The sequence below is a fragment of the Haliotis rufescens genome, unplaced genomic scaffold, assembly GCF_023055435.1.
Source record: "Haliotis rufescens isolate VD_foot unplaced genomic scaffold, xgHalRufe1.0.p SCAF_36, whole genome shotgun sequence".
Lineage (NCBI taxonomy): Eukaryota > Metazoa > Mollusca > Gastropoda > Lepetellida > Haliotidae > Haliotis > Haliotis rufescens.
In genome coordinates this window covers 3,497,084-3,503,671 of record NW_025964068.1, presented here as the reverse complement: position 1 = coordinate 3,503,671, position 6,588 = coordinate 3,497,084, and the positions used below count along the sequence as shown (strand labels likewise).

Here is a 6,588-nt window from a genome sequence, read left to right as displayed (position 1 = left end):
ATTCGTCGAAGGCCAGGAATGCTTCTTGCATTCACTGTTGCTGTTACTATTGTTCGAATCCAGTTGTCTTGTCGATTATTGGTTACGCGTGGCCTGCCACTCCGAGGATGGTCTCTGACTGCATTCGCCTGTTGCCAACGTTGCCATAAACACCAAATGGTGTTTCTGTGGACGTTAAATTGTCTTGGTTGAACACAGGATTGTTGGTTTAGCGATTTCCTTTCGGGCTTGACAAACACATTGATAAAGCTGGTCGTCATTAATCCAGACGTGCAGCGCATCTGGAGCTGACATCACTATGGGGTATCCCATTTCATTTTGATTCCGTTTATGCTTTTGGGCATATCAATTGACTCTGTGAGGTTGGCCCCGACAACAACATACCCTCTTCCACACTTATTTATTCTAATAATATATTTGCGCTCAAGGCAATATTTTGAGCTGTTAGGATCTTATTAAGATCTTGGTAGAAGTCTGCGCTAAGACTACTATTTCCCATTTTGTTGTGTCTTCGACTCTGATGAGACCATTCTTTGTCTTTTCTGTTCGATTTTAGCCTTTGGCGGGCTAGGTTGAGGCTGTTTTCGTTTAAGCATGCCTTGAGCCCTTAGGCTCGATTTTTTGTTTGTTTCTAGTTCCTGAGAAAATGAATCTATCCTGAAAACGGTCGGCTGCCCTCGTTAACTGGAGTCCGGATATAACCAATTACAAACTCTGTTCTAATTATGCTAATCGAGGAATTGCTCGAAATCGACATATTACAAATAAATACATCAGTGAAGGTTAGATGTATTAAATGAATTGTACATGCCATGCTATGTGTATGTGTATATAGAATACATCTATTTGCAGTTTATATTAAACAATTCATTCAACTAAAAATCTGCCAGTTTTTAATATAAGGTGAGGTGAGGTGAAATGGGGTTTAACGTCGCGTCCAAGATTATTGCACTTATATAGCGACGTGCATGTGCGTGTGTGTTTGTGTGGCTGCTTGTACTAGTCCGGACTGATGCCGATTTATAGTGCTAGCTCACTGAGATACCATGCCGCAGTTTAACATGAATACCCCACTCAGACACAGTATACTGACTCCGAGCCGACCAGTCCTTGTTTTAGCCCCTTAATGCCGAGCGCCAGACAGGTACAAGTACCATCTTTTAACGTCTTTTGGTATGACGCGGCCGGGGATCGAACCCCGGACCTTCCGCTCTCCGGGCGGATGCTCTACCACTAGACCACGGAGGCGGTGTTTTTAATATAAAGTTTTGAATAGAATCTAATATTAGGATTTGCTCTTCCTTACTCATTGATCAAATACGAATTTCCGCATAGCACTGTTTGTAAAGAATAACCATGTTGGTAAAAGTACATTTCATTTCGAAGAACATAGTAATTTGTACACACACAAAAATGTGTAAAGCATCTTCGGTGTGATATCAACAGGAACAAGTTTTTGTATCCAAGATATATCAATCATAATGATCTGCGTTAAGATCGCTGCAGCCAAGCCTGAGGTGACTGAATAATTTGACATAATCTGTTCCATAATTTTATACCAGTGTATACCATTATCTCCCTTTACGTGAAGTAAATTCTTAGATTGTGTAACGGTCTCTGCCCCTGTTTGCTATCTGGTAACATATTTCAAAGTTGTGTTGTAGCTGGTATAAATGAATCTGCATAAGCTTTTGTTTTACATTTCACTGTTTGAAGATTAGTTTTATCCCTTAAGTCATAATTTGTGTTTTCTGAAACTGTATCAGGAATAAGCCTACAAAGATATTCCGGGGATAAATGGTTATTCATTTTGTAAAACATTACCAGTTTTGAATTACATCTTCTGTCTTTTAATGACTTAAAATTTGTTTCATTGTAAATCTTCTGATGACTCGTACCCCGGACAGCGCCACATATGGTTCTAAGAGTATCTAAGTGTAATATTTCCAATAAGTTAGCTTGTTCACTAGTACAGTTGTCCCAAATATGACAACAATAATAAAAAAATGGTAAAATAAATGATTTGTACATAGTTTCTAAGGTAGGTCGGGATAGGCGATATTTATAACTCCTGAAACAAATAACCAGAGGACATCATTTCCTTACATTATCATCAATGTGCATTTTCTTTGTACAATTACTTTGTAAAGTAATACCTCGGTGCTTATGACTTTGTACATCTTTGATTTTTGTACCATTCATATTCAAGTTAGGTTTGCGACAAGGGTTTACTTTAATTAAGTATTATTGTCAAATACACAAGACTACTGTCCGGTACATAATCATAAGTGATATTTTCAATATTAACCACATACTGTATGAAGCAAAAGAATCCCTTACTAAAGTAAAAAGAAACTGAATGCTGCCTTGGTAAAATCTATCAATATATACGAACCTTGGATATCCTTTAGATATATCAAACATATGAAATCGTATATTTTTGGATATAACAAATTTACAAAATTGTATATTTTGGATACATTGGAATATTCCCTTGTGGGTGATTTGATCACTTGTCATCGTCGCCCAAACCACAGTCCATTCAGCATCTATGTTATTTCCAATGGTTGTCACTTGTTTTGAAACAGGACGGAGTTCCAGTTCTTCAGCAAAATGATCTAAGGAGTTCAGACGGATGTTACAAGTCTGACTGTCAAACGGGAAATACATCATGTCAAAATTACAGAAGGTTGAGAAATAACCAGGTACATGAACCACAACTGATCCATTTTTGTACAACACACGTCTTGTTAGCTTTTTCATAACCTCTTGGTCTTCAACACCGTCTTCTGAGTGCAAATTTAACTTTTTTTGGTTGATAGTGTCTCAAACCTCCGAAATGAGTTGATATCCACGTGAGGAACTCGTCCTTCCAAGCAAGGGACAGTATTCCCCTATGGAGAACTCCTTTTGTGTGTTGTCAATACGATGGATTCTCTGGAACTGGAAATTAACATCCAAGACAAGAGGTTGTGACTGGTTTAACAATGGTCTTATGTCTGAGGTGTAGTTGTTGAATAGGTGATGACGTAGGTGATCTAAGTCGTCAATGCTGGCAGAGAATGTTAATTGTATGGTTGAAACAACGAACAGGAGCATCAGGTGGACCCTAACCATGTTTTCAGATTATCCCAACACACTGTCATCACATCTGCTATTTTGCATTTCGCTTTCGCTGCTTATACTTGTGGGAATAATAGATACTCCTCCCTTGTTATACTGCAGAGAGTACCATTGATTAGAGAAGTTGTATTTGATTGGTTGGATGTTGCCGTATGACATAAGATAAATGTGTGTTCTATTTCAGGGTAATTCTGTGTAAATGGCTTGCTTTTACTTGTGTCAACTTCCTCCCAAATCGACCAGACAGGCTCTTTTCTCTACACGCTCTGTGTTGTAGCACAATGGTGGGATGGTGTTATGTTAATATTGACTTGATAGCCTCGATATTGATATACAGTAATTGTCATTTGTTAATTGACGCCATACATACCATAAGCAAAAATAGAAATAGTTAATTGCGTCCAAATCCAAACAGATACATGTTGTAATGTCAGGTCTCACTGTAACCTGGCAACCTGGCAAACAGTATATTGGTGAGGTTAGAGTGGGTAAACTGAGGGTCGAAGTTGCACCCGGGGAAACAGAGCACTGCCTCTGAATAGCACAACACACAGTACACAGTACAATATCGATAATATTTATTGACCCAACGTTGCGGGTGCTGTGTATATAAATAACACTTAGTTACTCGGAACTGCCACATGTACAATATCTCACAAGCAATTGAAAATGCTGCACAATGATAAGATTGTTTCCTAGCATAGACGCAAAAACATTTCGTACACAGAAGTCTATGAATCAAAGCCCATTTCACCCCAGGGCACCACAGTTTCACAGGTTCAGAAATTTGTCATTTTAAACATATATATATAAACAAGGCGTCATAGAGTAAGAGATTTGTCAAGTAAATGCATCAGTTTTTCAGGACCTCATGTACAAATAAATCCCTCGGCTCGAAAATATTCAACCATGGACACATTTAAAATTGTCTGTTTCAAGTATAAGAATGAACCAGTGCCACATTATGAAAGCCTGATGGTGCAACTTTGGTACCATATATATTTATTTTTATCGTTATTTCAATTATTTGTTTTATTTTCTCGAACTTCCGAGTGTTTTCTCGTTATTTCGATTATGTTTTGGCAATTTCAATTGGTTTCTCGTTTATATTTCAAGTTATTTAAAAACACTCGAAATTTCGTGTTTTCTCTCGTCACTTCGACTATTTTCTCGCATTTTCGATTATTTTCTCTTTATTCTCGTATCTGAATTATTTTCTCGAAATTAAGAGTTGTCCTCGTTGCTTCGATTATGTTCTCGTTATTTAAAGTTTATTTCAAAAACTCGAAATTTCGATGATTTTCTCAGTACTTTGATTATTTTCTCGTAATTTCGATTTTTCTCTCGTGTGTTCAAGTTCAACAAATTCGAAATTCAGATTTTTTTCTCATTACTTCAATTATTTTCTCGTTGCTTCGATTTTTCCTCATTGTTTCGATTAATTTCTTGTAATTTCGATTAGTTTCGTTATTTTAATTATTTTCTCGAAATTACGAGTTTGTTCTCCTTACCTCGATTATATTGCCGTGATTTTAAGCTTATTAAAAACTCGAAATTTTTATTATTCTTTCGTTACTTCGATTATTTTCTTGTGATTTCGATTTCTCTCGTTATTTCAAGATTCGAAATTCCATTTTTCCGGGTTTTTTTACTGTATATTTCAATTATTTTCTCATTGCTTCGTGTTTTTTCTCCTTAATTCGATTACTTTCTCATTACTTCAATTATTTTGTCGAAATTACGAGGTTGTTCTCGTTACCTTATTTACTCGATATTTCAAGCAAATTTTAAAACTCGAAATTTCTATTTTGTCGGCACTCCGATTTTTTCTCATTACTTGAATTATTTACTGTTTATTTCAATCATTTTCTCGTTGCTTCATGTTTTTTCTCTCGTGACTTCGATTTGTTTTTTTCATTACTTTGATTATTTTCTTGTAATTTCGATTAGTTTCTCGTTATTCTTGTTTTAATTATATTATATTTTACCCCAAATTACGAGCTTGTTCTCGTTGCCACAATTTTTGTTAGTCATTCAAGCTTATTTTAAAAAAAAATCGATTTAAAAAAGTTATTTTCTCGTGATTTTGATTTCTCTCTCGTTAATCGAAATTCCGATTTTTTTCTCTCGTTTCTTGAATCATTTACTGTTTATTTCAATTATTTTCTCGTTGCTTCGAGTTTTCTCGTAATTTTCGATTATTTTCTCCTTATATCAATTATTTTCTCGAAATTACGAGTTTTTTCTCATTACTTCAATTATATAGTGAGTGAGTGAGTATGGTTTTACGCCGCTTTTAGCAATATTCCAGCAATATCACATATTGTACCCATGTCGGGAATCGAACCCGGGTCTTCGGCGTGACGAGCGAACGCTTTACCACTTGGCTACCCGACCGCCCCCAATTATATAGATATGCATTACATTATAAAGAAACCCGTGAAGACTAGGTGTGGATGCAAGAACACAAAACTAATACTCGCATCAACAGGGTTTATTGCGTGACGTTTGACAGTTTACAGTTTATACTTGGAGCCATGTTGGTGAGTTGAACTGTTGGTGAGTTGAACTGTTGGTGAGTTGAACTGTTGGTGAGTTGAACTGTTGGTGAGTTGAACTGTTGGTGAGTTGAACTGTTGATGAGTTGAACTGTTGATGAGTTGAACTGTTGATGAGTTGAACTGTTGATGAGGTTCAGAAAACTACAATAAACAATAACTTTCTGTAAATTCAGAAAATATTTACCAATTTTCCTAGTATTAAACACATTCAAAATTACATCCAACTGAAGCAATAAATACATTGACTACATTGGAAATATGCAAAATTAACAACCACACATTTGCAAATATAATGTAACAGTTGTGTGAAATATCTAAACAATTTTGAACTAAATTAATATTTTGGCATATATACAATTTCAGGGTGTTCAGAAATAAACATAAAACCTAAGAATGAAAGGGAAAGGTACTCACATGTGTATTTAGTTCAAATATAGCTGGCAGTAAGGTGAGAACCTGGCAGCATGGAGGTCCAATACACACTGGTGAGCATGTGCTTCGAAATGCATGAGCTTTAAAGAGGTCGTGACGTGACCTGTGAGCTTTAACATTGCACATGAAGGTTAAGGTCACAGGGTAGTGGAAAGTTACTGAGAACATGTAAACACTGTATACACTTATCTTAGAATTGATTAATATGACGTGGAAATTGAACTTTAGAACATAAGTGTAATAATAAAGTGTCTTAATCATTGGACCACCATGGATAATAAGTTAAACCAATTGTAATAATTTTAACTTGATTTCATGTCATTTCATTTCTAACAGTTCATACTTTCAAACATTAGGAAATCTTGCATCTACACAAGGTCTTCAGCAACCCATGCTTGTCGTAAAAGGCAAATATGCTTGTCGTAAGAGGAGACTAACAGGATCGGGTGGTCAGGCCCTCTGACTTGGTTGA

General features: G+C 36.1%; 1 long non-coding RNA gene across 1 annotated transcript; it reads right to left on the bottom strand.

Annotated features, from left to right (window-relative positions):
• Positions 1-5,602: 5,602 nt before the first annotated feature.
• LOC125372131 lies at positions 5,603-6,588 on the bottom strand. Its single transcript, XR_007217987.1, has 2 exons — positions 6,099-6,588; positions 5,603-5,825 (listed from the first exon to the last, which is right to left on the bottom strand). It is a non-coding gene; the product is annotated as an uncharacterized LOC125372131 (long non-coding RNA).